Consider the following 17,645-nt stretch of genomic DNA (forward strand, 5'->3'; position numbering starts at 1 on the left):
GAACTTTAGATGCCAAGTTGGTAGATGTAGATGCATCCAAGTCTTCTTGAATAATATTTTGGAGCACCTTTTACTTCTCAAAAAAAGACAAAGGGTGAAGAGTAGAAGTAGTAATCCTCGCACAACCCAAATTTGATAAAAAATCTACAACTTTATTCCCTTCTTGATAAATATGTGAAATGCTAATATCGAGACATTCATCGAGAAGTCTCCAAATCTAATTAAGAAAAAATTTTAGTTTCCAAGAAATGATGCACCTATGGATAAAAGGATCAATAATAACTGACGAATCTCATTCTATATGTAGCCTATGGAAACAACCTTGTTTAGCTAGAATAAGTCTAGCCAATAGTGCATGAGCTTCTGCAATATTATTAGTGTGAATAGGAAAAGGAGAAACTATAATAGCCACAACTTGGCTAGAGGGATTTCTAATACATGCTCCAAAACTCGATGGGCCAGGATTTCCTTTTGAAGCTCCATCAAAGTTCAGCTTCCAAAAATCATAAGCTGGAGGTCTCCAAAAATTCTTTCTAGGTAAGAGAGAAGATGGGGAATAGTTAATTTTCCAACCATATGGTATGAAAAAATGTTTCCATTTTTGGACAATTTGAGAATCCCATTAGGTCACAATTAGGTTGATTTTAACCATTTTTAGACTAGAATTAGTCACTTTTGAGATTGATTTTTCAATACCATTCAAAACAATGTCTAGAGGGAGTGATTCCTTTCTGAAAATATGCTTGTTATGTTCCCAAAAAATAGCCCAAATAACCAATGCTAGTATGCATTTCTAGAGATTTGCAAACAAAGATTTTTGATAAAGAACTGGCCAAGCTTGATAGAGATCCCAGAGATTGTTTGGCAAAGGAGTATAATAATTGAGTTTACTCAAAATAAAGCACCAACATTGAGAAGCAAAGGAACATGTAACAAATAGGTGACCCATGGATTCTTCATGCGCCTCATAAAGAAGACATTTAAAAGGAGGAGCAATATTTAATCTAGTCAATCTGTCACTAGTTAAAATCCTTTTTTTAAGAGCTAACCATGCGAAAAAACCTGCTTTAGGAAGAACAACTAGATTCCAACAGAATGAGAAAGCTCTTGAAATAGGATTTTGTAGACCATTTTGTTGCAGAATTTTGTACCCCTCTTTCACTAAATAATTTCCATCCTTAGTTGGAGCCCAAAAAATCTGATCTTGGGTTTCAGTGAAAAAAAATTGTCTAGAAGACAAAATATGTTGAAATTGACTAATTTTTTGAGGTGGTAGAGGTAACTTCATGGGATCCTTCCAAACTATTTTCTTAAAAAATTCACAAACATGATCCACATAATGAAAAAATTGAGAACCCCAGTGAACTCAGCAACTTGGATAACATTCCCTGAGATTCCACTCTTAAAGAGTGGAATTTGACCATTCCAAGAATCATTTCAAAAGTTAATACTAAGACCATTATTTACTTCCCAAGAGATGAAGTCAACTATGATTTTGCGCAAAGCTATCATAAAGTCCCAAATAACCGAGCCTTTTGGAGGATTTGAGATAGTGAGGATTCTAGAGGGATCATTATTATCAAGATATTTTTGCTGCATAATTTTACACCACTTGGACTAAGATTTACAATACATGTGCCAAATCAATTTCCCACCAAAAGCTTCATTTCTAAAGGATAGATCATGAATACCTGCCTCTCCAACACTAGGAATCTGTGACATATCTTGCAAAGAAATGAGTGGGATCTTACGAGATTCATTCAAATTACTCGACCAAAGAAAACTCTTAATCAATTTTTGAATTGTTTGTAACACTTTGGAAGGGATCTTGAGAACAGTAATGAAGTAATTAGGAATTGCAACTAGAACTGATTTGATTAGCAATATTTTTCCTGCCAATGACAACCATCTAGCTTTCCAATAAGTAATTCTACTCTGAATACGCCAAATAACTGAAGACCAATATGAAGATCTATTTGAACCCATGAAGAAAGGAATACCCAAGTATATTGAGGGAAGAAAATCTTTTAAGAAACCTATGATCTACTTAACTTTATCTGAAACCAACTTCTTAGTATTGAAAAAGTAAATCTTGGATTTTTGAGCATTAATAACTTGGTCAGACACAGCTGAGTAGAGATCAAGAGTATAAAGACTTTGGCGAGCTTCCTGGACATCTAACAATCCAAACAATAGAGTATCATCTGCAAAAAGAGAATGTGTGATAGATATGTTTGTTCCTGAAATAAGAGCTCCTTTCCATTTCTGTAACACATGCTGGTGTGAGATTGCCTTGCTAAATGCTTCACCCATAATAATAAAAAGGATTCGGGATAAAGGATCCCCTTGTCTAATCCCTCGTGTAGAGGGAAAAAAACCCATGAAATTACCATTAATGATCAATGAAAACCAAGCTCCCGAAATACATGCCTTAATCCATTTGCACCAATTTTTGGAAAACCCATTTTATCAAGTACTTGAAGTAAAAATTTCTAGCAAACTCTATCATAAGCTTTCATCATATCGAGTTTAATAATAAAATTTGAAGAATTACTTGAAGTAATAGAGTGAAGAACTTCATGAACCACAAGAGCCCCTTCCATGGTTTCCCTTCCCAGGACAAAACCACCTTGTTCTGGAGAGATGATACATGGAATAAGATGTTGAATCCTCAGATATATGGCTTTAGTGATAATCTTATAAGATAAATTACACAAAGAGATTGGTCAAAAATCTACGAAGGTTTGGGGATCCTTAATCTTTGGAATAATGGAAATATTTGTAGTGTTAAAATATTTCAGCATATTTTTAGATTGTCAAGTTTCTTCAACAACTGCCAATAAATCCCACCCAATAATATTCCAGCAACTCTGGTAGAATAATGCAAAAAGGCCATCTGGACCTAGTGCTTTATCAAGCGGAAAGGAAAATACAACCTTACAAATTTCTTGAATGGTGAAAGGAGCCATCAAAATATCATTATGTTGATCTAAAATCAGTTTTGGAATAGATTAAAGAAGTTCTTCAACTTGTGACATAGAAGGATTAGGCAAAACATCAGGTGCAATAAGGCTTTTAAAAAATTTAACACCTTCATTTCTAATAAGATCTTCATTGGTAAGAAGATCACCAGATGAGGCAGCTTTGATATGAAAGATTGTGCTATTAATTCTTTTTTGCTTAGCTGAATTGTGGAAAAACTTTGTATTTCTATCCCCATCTTGGAGCCATAATTCTCGAGATTTTTGTCTCACTAGTACATTTGACCCCAATTTTCAACCAAAAATTTTGACCATCTAATAAATTGGGGTCAATTTGGTCAAAATGTGCAAGGCAACATCATGACTTTTGTTAAATGTGAGCCCATGTTGGTTGAAATTTCGACCAACACAAAGCTTACATATAAAAAAAAAGAAAGAAAAATTTCATTCATTCACGTGCATGGGTAAAAGAGAAAAACTTTCATTAATTCATGGGGAATTCTAAAGTATGAGCATGGGCAGGAGAAAAATTGGGACTTCATTGTCGTGAGGACAAAGTTGCCTGAGCACAGGTACAAGAAAATTGGGACTTCATTCCCGTGAGGACAAATTCACCTAGCTTTTCTCATTGTGGCTCTACTAAGAGTAAGGGATTTTTCTAAAACAATGAGAAGATCATAAATATTTGTTTTTCTATGTTGGATACATTTATACTTCAGCCTATGGATTCCAAACCTCTGGGTGCCAGGGAAATGGTGGATGACCTGGTTTTGTATGTTGACCATTTGATAACTTCTCCTACCTTGGAGCCTATAAATGATGTCAATGTCACAATGTTGCCTACCCAAATTTTGAGGAAACAAAATGTGGTATCATCCTATCAAGTTGGATCATCTAAGAAAATTGATGAAGAGGGAAGTGAATTCATAAAATGCAGGATTTACCAGGAGGAAGACATCGACAAGAGTATGGAAATACCATGTGCTTGCACTGGCAGTATGAAGGTATGCGCATTCGCATGGAATCTCTATTTATTACTATCTTTCTTGTTTAACTGGTTGACATATTGGAAGGGTTTGTCTATACGGTTAGGTTTTTGTTTTGGCCTAATCAATGAAACCCTTTAAGTAGGACAACTGAGGCTGTGTGTTTGTGTGTAGATTGCCATGTGAATAAGATGTGAGTTTTGTTCAACTAATTGTGTTTCTTAATGCTTTGGTTAGCACAGATTTATGTACGAAACTAAGAGCTCTTTCGTAAAACAATCAAGGTCATTAGCACATGATTGAGATTTGCACAATTAGTAGGCTTTTTTCTTTTATTGTAATGGATAATCCTATTTTCATTGTAATCATAGAAATAAATAGATGATTCATGTGCTCATAATCTTATAATTTTAGCTTGACATATAAACAAATTCTTAAAATAGAATTGTCTTATATCTGCATTGTAAAAATATAATTGACTTCCACGTTCCATTTAAGTTGAATTAATTTGAATGCATAGAAAATCCTTTCCTCTTTCAACTTTATTTAAAGACCTACATTGTGGTCTATACACAGGCAGTGTGTTGTTAATATTTCTATTTATGGTTTGGGATTAAGTGGTTTGAATTTTTTTATGTTCAGTTGAACTCTGGCAAGGTTGTAGCAGTTGGACCAGGGGCTCACAGTAAGGAAGGCAACACCATTCTTGATAGCTTTAAGGAAGGTGATCATATTCTTCTACCTGAATATGGTGGTAATGAAGTCAAACTAGGAGACAAAGAGTAAGTTTGCATCATTGAATGTTTAATTTCTTATTGTTTTAAAGCATGATTTGTGTAATGGGTGCATTGGTCTTATAAAAAATTTTACTATATAAGAAAAGTTCTAAGAAATGACACTAAATTTGTGGATTATCCCATGTATAGATTTCTCTAATGTAGATTGTCATCTTTTGTTGTCAATGTTGGAATTAGGTATCACTTGTATCGAGAGGATGACATTCTTGGAATTTTGCAGGATTGGATTTGGCTATAGATAAGGTCTGCAATTTTTAATTTAGTAGTTATGATGAACTGTTGCATCAAGGAAAGCTAATTAAGATTTGGAGTTTGAGAACAAGCAAATGATTGATTATTTTATTTTCATAGTATTTGTTTAAGCAACCTAAAAAATGGAATGTCATCATTGACATTATTCATCGATGAAGTTGTTATTGTGTATTTTGGGAAAACAATATTTAATATGAACTCAAGCTATTTCAAAAAAATCTCTATTCAAAGTTCTTTTGATGCATGGAAGAATAATATTATAGGAGAAAATACACGTTATCTAGGAAATCAGACAAAGCGTTAAGTTCAAGTGCTTCTTTAGAGAACAATTGTCAATGAAATTTATTGTTGCATTTAAGATTGTCTTGTTATGTAGAAAAAGCATGAGCGTGCACACACAAACATTTTTTTCCCAAAATGTTTCCCCGATTAGTGATGATCACACATGCTGTTTGCTTTCTAATATTTCTCTACCATGAAATCATGTCAAATGTGGCAAATGTGCATGCACTCATATACATTTCAAATCTGAAATCTATTGAAAGAGAAAAATAAATTTGTTTAGTTGGTATTGAATGTGTTTTCCCTTGTTTCCTTTATGCTTCTTATTTCCATCCATCTTATCTTGATCTTTCAAGACTCTTTTTGAAAGCATGTCTTGAGAGAAGATCTAATTTAAACCAATCATGATTTAAAAACAATGTAACATGAACAGATACTACAAATCATCATTGTAATCATCATGAGAGATAGAGATGTGTTGCGTTTCCACTACTGGAGATATTCAGAAACTTCCTGACTCAGGGTTCTATTGGTTGTTGTCTCCTGCAGTCTCCGAGTCTCTAAAATTTTATGCTCCCTGCCTAAAAACTTAGGGAAAAACTCATTAAAAGACAAAATAGAAGCTAAATAATAAAATAAGCTTGCATAATGTTTCATGTTGGTGTTCTTGATGCCACAAAAATCGATGCAAAGTAATAGTGTGATTAGGTCTGCTGATAGTGTATACATTTGGGCATAAAATTATTGCATGGCTGATTTCTGTATAGAGAATTTCTTTAGTGATTAAAGTTCTTTATGACTAATTTTTTTAATTTACTATTATTTTTTTCAAAGTTCCACTGTTAGTCAAAATGGTGTCCAAGTACTTGTCTCCAATTTTTTAAAATTAGTTGTGCCAGTACTGGTACCAGTCTTCAAGTACCCTTATCTCCTAGAGACCATGGTAATAATAGATTAACCATCACTTTTTATCCTTTGAAAGTCCGTTAAATTGTTTTAATGAAATATCTAGGCCTACGAATGGAAAAAATAACTTATATCATCAAAACCTTTCTATACTATAATGTATAGAAAGAAGTTCATGGGATTGCTTTTTCTTTATTAAAATTTGTTACTTTGCTATTTTAAAACACATTGATTCAAGGGTGATGATATATTTACTAAATTGTATGGCAATAAATTGTGATGGTAAGCCCCCTGACAAAATCGTGGTTATTGAAATTTTCACTATTTAATGCTTCCTTTAGATTGTTACAATGACATCTGATATGTCTGTAAGGCAAGCCTTGGGTGAAATTGGAGTAAATGGTAATCTCTTTTTATGTTAATTAACTCCAAGATGACATATTTAGTCTTCCATGAGTGCCAAGTGTTCCATTTATTCTCATGAGACATGGGTTCTTCTGAACCACACACTATTCATGAAGCCTGGGTCAAATTTGACTCAAAAACTGCACAGTTGAAACATGGTACCAATATCACAATATTTTGTCACTCTCCTTTCAAAAAGTAGTCACCATTATATGCCATACAAATCAAATCCAATATTAAAGAGTTTTTTTGTCATGCTACACCTGCCTTTGTCCTTACATTTCAGAAATATTTTTTCTAAATATAGGAGATTGATTGGAAATTTGAATGTATGCACGGAAACTTAGGAACTACATGCATAGAGCCTTTTATTCTCAAGAAACACTCTTTTATTATTGTTAAAAAAGGCTTCTTGTGATATGGATTGAATTAGCATTTTCATTGTGAGTTACTATTAGAAATTGATTTCCAAGATATTGTGCCTGCTTGTGAATCAAAAGGTTTTACTATTGGGTATTTTTGTTACTTTTCCTTATCAACAAAATGGAAGATGAGGTTTGATTATGCTATTTGGATAATGTTCTGAAAGGAAACAAACAAGGGCTTAAGGTTCTTTCTAGTTTTCTCATTAATCGAATGAGTTTTTTCTGGATGGAGACCAAAATTTGTAGAAGATAGAGAGGCTGAAAGAAGCCTCATTAAAGGACTCAAATCACACCTAAAGAATGTAAGGGAACGACTTGCCCTCACCACTAAATTTCAAAGTGCACCATTACCAGCGTAGAAGAGTAAAAGACATCAAGAGCACACATTCTGCTTCAGATTGATGCAATTATTTCCCTTTGTATACCATATTAACCTTAATACAATTTGTTCAATTTTCTTCAGTCTTAATCATATTACCATGTATGCAATTGATTATAGTCACAAGGATATATTGAGGTGCTCATCTGCAGTCCTAACCAATGCAAGAAAATCACCTGTGACACTACATATCAAAAATTGAAAATCATATTCCTGGCTGATATTTCTCACTTATCACTCTTTAAAAGATCCATTTGTGAGGAGTAGGGCTTGGGATAAGTAGCAACATTGAAATCAAAAGACTGAAAGAGAACTTAAAAATCCCAAATCCACATAAAATGGACTTAACTTTCTGCTAACAATAAGGGATTTTTCTAAAATAAGGAGAAGATCATAGCTATTTTCTTTTCTGTGCATTGGCATATGAGAAGGGTTTGTCTATACGATTAGGTTTTTGTTTTGGCTAGATTAGTGAAACCCCTTAAGTAGGACAATTGAGGCTATGTGTTTGTGTGTGGATTGCCATGTGAATAAGATACGAGCTCTATTCAACTAACTGTGTTTCTTAATTCTTTGGTAAGAACAAATTTATGTATGAAACTAAGAGCTCTTTCATAAAACAATCAAGGTCATTAGCACATGACTGAGATTTGTACAATCAGTAGGTTCCTATGTCAAATCAAGCTTTAGATGAGCGAAAATAGGCATAACCACTATCCATGAAGTCCATCATCATCAGAAATCCAATAAAGAATGTCTTCTATTAAGGTTCCTAAATTGGATGCATTTGTAGAAACATAGAAAAAAGCACATGTGCATTGATCTATAGACTTTGAGCGGCTCTATGGATGTTGCAAGGGAGCATTTAAATTTATTAGTCTAAACATATTTTCATCATCATAATAATCATCAGCCATACATCATATATCTATTAACAACCATAAATATCGGTAGAAGCCATATATCATGCATCCATATATACATTACACTCATACGTAATCATAATCAGGTAGGAATCTGCATCTTGTATTATCCACATTAACATTATAAGATTATAGATATAAGCATTGTATAGGTCATCTATGTTCATATCAAATCATTCAGCCACCTATCATAACACATTAACCACCACCTACATCATCTCAACAATATTGAGAACACGCATCCACTCTCTTATCCTCTCGAAGGGATTGCCACATCCCCACTAAAACTTAGCCAAAATATTATAACCCTTACTGAGTGATTTTTGTCACATAGTTTGTAAGGTTTTCTTAATATAATCAAAGTTCTACAGTTTTACAGTTTTAATATAAATGAAGGACAGTAAGACAAGTCAATACATTGGGTAGGCTAGCTGATTGGACTTGAGAGAACAGATAATGTTGATTGGATTATGTAACTTAATGTATGTATATGCCTCTAATAAAGCATTTGATGAAGACCCTGCAAAGGTTGGAATATTGGTTGATCCATGATGCCACAAGAGATTTAAATAATCTAGACTAAGCAAAGAAACAACAAGGAAGGAATAATAGGAAATAACTTCTACAAGGAAGAACAAATTATGAACTTTTAGGAGGATTAGTGAAACAATAGAACTAGAGGTCCCCACAGACCATGGATAGATCGAGACATTTCTAAGGCAATAGGAAATCATTTGTTTGCACCCTTGAATAGGAGAAATGAAGGAGCATATGGAGGAATCGGTCAATGGGAATAAGAAAAGAATTATATAGAAAATGACTCATTACATTGAAGAGATCAGTCAGCAAAGGAAATTGGAATGGTCTACATGCCAATAAAAAAGCAGAAGTAAGAATATCCATCTCCAACTATATATATATATATATATATATATATATATATATATATATATATATATATATATATATATATATATATCCACATAGCATACAGATTTATATAAACAATGATAAGTATGTAAGAAGAATTTGTTTATTAGAAATTATACATTCAAATTTCCCAAGCATGAGAGCACCTAAGGTGGGTGAGAAAAGCGAGGGAGGGAATCCATGTATACATACTTTGTCAATGAGTTCAAGAGGAGTTCCCTTTCTGCCTACCCACCTAAGCTTATGGTAGTCGATCACCAAGGTGGTAAGATACCATCTACTCCATTATAGCACTTGTTGACCAGCTTTAAGTATACATCCCACCTTCAAGTTCAAGAGTGGCTAATGGCCCTTGAACAGTGATTCACATGATTAAATATATGATGAAGGATATAATAGCCCGCGACTATTAACTACAATAGTGGCAATAATAATAATAAATAATCATTATAGATTGATGATGATGGATTCTCTTATATGTTGCCACTACAGAGTCTTTAATAGTGCACTTAGAAACATAAGATATGTGACCATTAGGAGTTACAGAGACAGTGAATAAAATATCATTTTCTAGTCACTATCTAAGATCAAATTGGAAGTAAGAACTTATCTCTTCGATCCATTCTTAGTTCTACTCATCTCAGCAATTAGTATATTTGGCATATAAGTAATTTCATACAGCTAAATCAGAGAAGCCACTGTAGTGCAGAGACCAATAATTCAGATCAGAAATAACATTCATATCTGCTGTAAGATTACAACTCCAAATCAGAATAAAAATTGTTTAGTTATAAGAAATATTATAAGTTCATCATTCATGTATCAGAGCAACATATAAAAACCAATTCAGGTTACAAGGATAATTTAGTTTGTTTCCTTCTTTCTATTTTCAACCAATTCAGGTTACACGGATAATTTGTTGCCAATGCTTAAACAAAACTTGGTGGGAAAGATGGGAGTAATTCCAAGTGATGAAAATGTCTTTAATAATTTGAGGCATAGCGTAAATATATTAGAGCAATTAAAATAGTAAACTTCATAAGTCATTTTCAGAGTAAAAGCTTAGAAAAAGGTGTGTTGTGGATTCTTCTTCATTTTCACATAAGATGCATCTATTGAGAAGATATAAGTTATGTATAAGAGGTTGTCTAAGGTAAGGATTTTGTTATGGGTCACTACCCACTAGAAGAAATTAACTTTAGGGATGACCTTAGGAATCCAGATAAAATTCTACTTTGGGTCCCTCTATTCAATTTGGAATTGGGGTTTGAAGGAAGTTTTGCTAGAGAAGGATTTATTACCAACATATCTCTAGCAATAGTGGAATTAAATAATTGAGGGTTCAGAATAAGATTAATCAAATCCTACACTTGTGTATCATATCATTTCTTCACCAAAATGCAACGCTCTAGCAAAAGTAGATCTAAGTTGCAAGATGTTGATGGAAAAGCTTTGGTGTGTAGAAATTGTGAAGTGCAATGGATTGATCTCACTCAGGTCAAAACTCTGAATTTACCTAAAGATGAAAACTTTTACATGGGAGGAATTGATTTTTCTCTCCTGATTCAGAAGCATTTGGGAAAAAATTGTAGTGGTGGTCACATGAAAATTCATGTTCTTTTTCCTTTTCTGAAGGAGAAATTCCTAAATTTGAGAAATATCATTTCTATTTGTGTTTTGCTTTTTGGGATTTCTAGTAAGAAGAAATATAGAATAGATCATAATCATGAACAAAATGATCCTATAGGAAATGTTGTCAAGGAAAAAATGGATAGTGACTTACCTGATGATGAAGTGCTTATGAGATTACAACAAAAAAGTGGTGAATTCAAGTGTGGAAAGCCTTCTTGGCAGCTGCTTTTGTTGTTTCTTGCATGCAAGAACTTCGTGGCATTGGTTAACAATTCTGACAAAAATAAGCATTCTTTTGATGTTGTTCTTGATCCTTTGACTATGTACATGACTCTTGTTTATGTTTTGGGAAGTAAATTTTCATTTACATCTAACATACCATCGAAGGACATTAGCTTTGGAGGAGGTTGTTGTAAACTAGTTTGCGCTAAAACCCTTGAAACTGAACCAATGGAACCTAACCTTAAAGGAAAAGTTAATGATAACTCATCTAATGCTTGTGAAAGAAGTGAGATGGAAGTCAATTTGGTTTCTAATAAATCCTTTCCATGTGAGTGGGAACAAGCATCAGCTAGTTTGTGTTTTGATATGCCAAAAGACTATGTTCCCCCAAAGCTAGTTAATAACAAAAATAGTAGGGAACATAAGTCCTCAAAGATGAGTCTTGACCTTCAATGTAATACTTGGGAATCTTTGTATTCAGAAATTGCTAGGGGTTCAAGTAAAACAACCTATGATGTAATTTTGGCCAGAAAATTAGAGGATATGTATTTTAAGGATAGTTGTGGACAATAAAAAAATTTAACATTTGGATTAAGAAAATATCAAAGAAGTTAGATACAGGCCAGGCCTTTGACAATTTATTCAATCACACAGCTTTGAATTCCTTTCCCATGGAGAAAAATAATGCAACGACATATTTTCAAGAAAGTACGACAACCTTTGGTAAATTGTGAACAATTTTTCCCTATATCCACTATTTTACCGTCTGTTTCAAATGCTTCTTCATCTACTAAGGTTGGAGATTGTGATTCAAAAACTGTTGAGTTATTTAATGTAAAAGCATTCAGTGAATCACTAGATGAAAAATTCAGCATGGCCTTTCTAGCAAAGATGTTGATTTGAGAGATCTAGTGCAATGCCTGACAGATGTTGTCATTCCAACATGTAGAGGTCCAGCTGGAAGCTGAGCATTGCTTATCTACAAACATTGCGAAAGAAAGAAATTCAACTAAGAGATCCACTTGCCATGAAGTGATGAAGTTGATTTTGATTTTGAAGCTCTATCATCTTGTTGTAAGTTCAAAGATTCTAATTTTATTACGAATAACTTAATCTAGACATTTGCTAATTTCCATTTTTGAATGAGTTTATCAAAGATATGTTGGGTTGATAATGGACTATGCTAATATTATTTATTAGAAAAGTAAGAATCTTGAAAGGTCTGTAATGTCTTGTTCAAATAGAAATTAAGATTTAAAGGTTATGTTATTGTTACAACTAATATTTTTGTTTTTCTCCTTTTTGATTATCTGCTAACCTTTGAGGACTTTTAATAGGAACCTCATGACAATGACCATATAAGAAACAATACTACTGGAAGTTCAGCTTTCTATTGTCTTGATGTAAGTTCTTCAAAGATTCTAATTTTCGTAGAAATAACTTAATTTGACCATTTCCTAATCCTTTGTGGATTTGATTAAAACATGAGCTTAATGATGATGACCATGTCTACCATGATGTTAATAGAGGTCTTCATGTAAGTTGTTCAAATATTCTAATTTTCTTAAGAGTAACTTAATCTGACATTTGCTAACCCTTTGTGGACTTGACTTAACAAAAGTCTCATGGTAATGGTGGTGTAAGTAACAATACTACTAGAAGTCTTGATGTAAGTTCTTCAAAGATTATAATTTCTTTAAAATAACTTAATCGTATCATTTTCTAAACCTTCATGAATTTTGACTATAATAGAGTTATAATGATGATGACAATGCAAGCATCAACAATTATGTAACCATTTGCAACTCTTTGTGGGCTTGACGATACATAAGTCTAATGATGACCACCATGAATAGAAGTCTAATGATGACCACCATGTAAGAAATAATGCAACTACATGTTCAACTGTCCATTGCATTGATGTAAGTTTTTCAAAGATTCTGTAAGACATTTTTCAATCATATTGTTTCAGTGATCTATTGTAGTTTGAATGAGGTTTCAGATTCTACTTTTCATTTGGGTGATGAGGCCACTTATTATGCAAATATTAGTTGACATGATATTTTATCTAGAGAGACATCCAAATTTATAGATTTTTTTGATTTTTAATTTCCGATTATTAAAATTCACCAATAGAGAGACATTAATCAAGAGGCTATAGAGGTCACAACCAGCTTAAGTTCTCTTCCTCCCTTCTATAGTGTGTGCTAACTTGTGAGTCCCATAAGCTGATTTAGTCTTGCAAATTCATTCATTCATTCATTTGAAAGTCTAAAACTGTAGTACTTTAAAAACACATGTTTGCGATCTTTTCTCAGAAAATATATAATTAATGTTCAACATTGTTCTTATGCAGGTGCAAAACATAAGTGATTTAGTATGAAGGCCAATTGTTGGGGAATCTGAATAGAGAGTGATATCCAAATGGACCCTCCGAACCTTCAAAGTAAAAATTCCATTCAGTTGATTGAATAATGTAGGCCATTACCTTTTCATACAATTGGAAAGAGAATGCAAGTGGTTTGAAGAGACTTCCATGGATATCATAGCTTTAATCAAATTTTTGCTACTGTCAACATTGAAATATTCACCTATTTTGAAATGGGATATTACAGGTTTTTGGATTCATTATATTGTAAGCTTCACATTCCTCTTCTTTTCTCAATGAATTAAAGGTTTCAGTATAGCTTTTTTCCTTTCTTCCCTAGGGTAAAACATGCTTATTTTGGACTTGGTTTGAGAATGAAAGTTCAGTATGCTATCTCAAGCATCGGGATGGAGGATTCACTAAAGGGAGAAAATAGATTGATGTCTATTTTCTGCTGCAGATTGGATAAAACATAATGTAAGTACACTTCAACTACTAACAACATTGAATGAATGAAAAGATTTCAAGGATCAAGAAGTAACAATTTTAAATTATCTTTACACTTCTGTGATGTCAGATAAATTTTTACTAGATGACAGTGATCTGAAGCTCAAATGCAATTAATAGTCATTGATGGGTATAAAATAATTTAGATGTGTGAAGAATTAATGGTGCAACATTTGAAATGGAAAGGTAAGATGTAGATTAATATTTAGAAAGGATGCATGAGTACATTGAGAAGATAGGTTGTGACTACAAATTTCATGGAGACTTAAGAAATGGTGAAAATTGTATCAGTTTTCTTTTGAAAGGATGTGATAATTGTTTTGTTGCAAAGGGATGGGTGTTCTTCTTAGGACATTGTTTTGAATTGTTAAAAGACTATCAACTTCAAGTCATTAGACTTAGACTTACTTTCTAACATGGAAAATTTGAATGTTTTAGATTGAATTTTTAGTGATTTTTTTTGTTTTGGTAAGATGTCTTGGTTATGATTGTTTACTCAACAGTTTTTATTTATAGAATCTACTCATGTAATTGAATGATTCACTTTTTCCCAAGATAGGCATGGGTGCAATGTTGGAGTTAATGTGGAAAGCCAATGTTCTAGAGCTACATTGTTGTCTTTTAAAATCTTTTGCAATTGTGCTTAAAATTAATGTTGGTTCAACTTCTTGTTTACAACTAATCAAGTCTAGCTATTCGCAGTGTTTCTTCCATGAATCTCTCCCAAAGTTTTTATTGTTTCCAACATTACAAGGATTACATTGGATTTGTAATGGTAATTGGCTAACACATTTGCGGCTGCTCGTCTTTCCCTCAACAATTCACTTCAGCTGATCCAATTTGTTCACGCAATGTAACTTTTCTTTTTGCCCTGCTATAATTTTTCTTCCAGCAGTTATTTTTCTTATAGCAAGAAGGCAATTGGTAAGTGTTGTAGACACACGTTCTTAAAATGTAATTCATAATCTAATAACTTTTTTTTAGTGCTGTTCGGATTGTTGAACCTCCTGTAACTCAAAATTAAGTGTCCACAAGTGGTTTTTTTCTTGAACAATTACTTAAAGATGTAAATAAATGTTCATATCTTCTCTAAATATAAAAACTAAATTTTATGAAACAAATGTGTTCTTGAATATAATGGAATTGATTTTATAGCTCTTCTGTATGAAACTCTTTAATATCTCTTTGTTGCGAAAGGTATTTTAAATTATTTTATTAAATAGATTAAAATTTAAATAGTTCAAAAACTTGAGTTGAAATCATGTTTATTATATAGATCTATCATTTTCATCTATCTTATATTTTGTTTAAATTTTGCAAGTCATTAATTTTCAAATAAATTGACTTTAGTAGTTGTAGGTCTCCCTATTTTCATATTTTGAGGTCTTCAATCATTTTCGCCAATCACTGTCTTACAAACACCAGCCCAGTTATTTGAACCTAAAAACTATGAAATAAGGAAGAAAATGTGTGAAAAGAATAGTACACAACTTCCTTAAGATTCCTACATCATGATCAATTAAGAGCCAAACTCAACTATCATTTCAGAGGTATTGGCTATGACCGTACCTGAGGAACAGTGGCTAGTCAATAGAGAAAAAACTTGTTTTTATTGCTTCCAGAATCTATTACATGTCTTATTATTCCAAACACTGACTCTCCATTGCCTCTAAAACTTGACCATCTTCCACTAAATAGCCAAACAAGGCCAATAATCATTGTTGTCTAACTGTAACAGTCGATTATCTGACTGATACCAGTTAGTTATACACTAAAATTTGTTGTCTAAGTTGACACAAAGTGTCAACTTTGACAACTTACAATCATATATGCCTTTAATACATTTCACTAACATTTTCAAAGGTTTTATAACTTCACTAACCCTTCCAAAGACAACTAAACCCCTTACAAACCTTACTAGACCTAAATTGCCAACATGGCAAAGTACAACTTTTGAGCACTTTTAGTGCTTTTACAATATTTAATAGCTTTTAGAGACCATATCACATTGGTCCAATACCATATAGGTCTTTAAATCCCATAAATAGGCTAGGATCAACAAAATGACCCTTAATAACCCCTTAGGTGCATTTTAATCTTTCAATACCATTTACCTCTATTATATTGCCTTCATAGTTTTAGGCTTCATTACATCAAAACATCAAATACAAAGATGGATCATAGATCTTATTACATTTAACTCTTAATCTTTCAAGATCACTTTGATCTTCATGAGTCTAAATGACTCTCCTCTCATGCTCTTGCCAGGGTGCCCTGCACCATGCATGGTGGTTGTTGCAGTCCATTGAGAACATATGCCAAGAATCTGTTCTTCCTCCAAATAGCCCCTGGACATGCCCAGGTGACCATGTCTTTTTTGATGCTTTAGATGTTGCAAACCTCCTCTCTGCCCTTTCTACAAAACTTCTCACAGTTGCACATTCTGTTATCTCAACAATTGGCAGCACTGCAAATGCATTCAACCTCACTTTCTTTGTCACATATGTACACAAGAATTTATTGTGGGTGCTCATACATACACTCGTACTTCTTCCCACAACAAGGACAAAAATATCCTTTGCCTCTTCCTTATTCTCCTCACAATTGTTTTGCATATTATTTGCGGCTTCTGGAAAATTTGTGATTAGTGAAATACCCTATTTCTTGTAGTTGTTGTAATGTGGAATTGTAGTTCAGAGTTTACTTGAGTAATCCATATATATTTTGTATCCTTTCTTTAGTCATATTGATTACAAAGGCTTATTTGAATTATGTCTTTCTATAGATTGGTTTGGATGGACTTTGAATGTTGGACCCCAATACCTTGAAAACATTGAGAATCTACCCGCTTGACACTATAACAAGATGGGAGGTGATAATCTATACACTCCTAAGTTAGAATAGTTGACTAATTATTTTTGTGGTTTTTGTCAGGTTGGTAATCTTTACAATTGTGTAGATAACATATTGATCTAGCAATTTTTTTCTTAGGTGATACATCTGTCAGTATACACATTCTGGGAAAAAAGTTCAGTTGATATTAAACCAAGGCGTATAAGATTAAAATCAAACTGGTACATGATAAGTACAATTCTTGATACAGTGTCTGCTGCTTGTGTTTAGGTGACATCCTAGTATTTCAATTTTATATTGCATGTTGGTTCCTCTATGCTCATTTAAGTATATATATGTAAAAATGACATGGATATTTTACCTTTCACTGAGAAAAGGTGTCAAATTTTTCTTACTACATGGTTATTAGAATAAAATCATATGATATTTTAGAATTGTAATCTTAGGTTGATTTGTCATTTCATCTCACCAAATAGTGAGTAAGTTCTCTTCTTATGTAGAACTGCACTTAACCTCTTCCAAAATAGCATTCATAATCAAACTGGGATTTAAGATGTTGATAATAATTTGCCAATAATTATCTGAGTGAAGTCACTATTGACCACCTTAAATAGCAAGTTTCATCCCACAGAAGACAAGATTTTAACTAGCCAGCAGTGAAATTGCAGAACAGTTACATAAAATTTGTAAGGCATTGTTATACCAGTTACTTACAACTACCTAATCAAGTAATTTAGTTTTACTCTCTTCTGAAATAACATGCAACTCAGACTGGAAATTAATAATCAAGTTGTTAT

This window comes from Cupressus sempervirens, chromosome 9 (genome assembly GCF_028749045.1).
Source record: "Cupressus sempervirens isolate cs-2001-9-10 chromosome 9, ASM2874904v1, whole genome shotgun sequence".
In the NCBI taxonomy this organism is placed as follows: domain Eukaryota; kingdom Viridiplantae; phylum Streptophyta; class Pinopsida; order Cupressales; family Cupressaceae; genus Cupressus; species Cupressus sempervirens.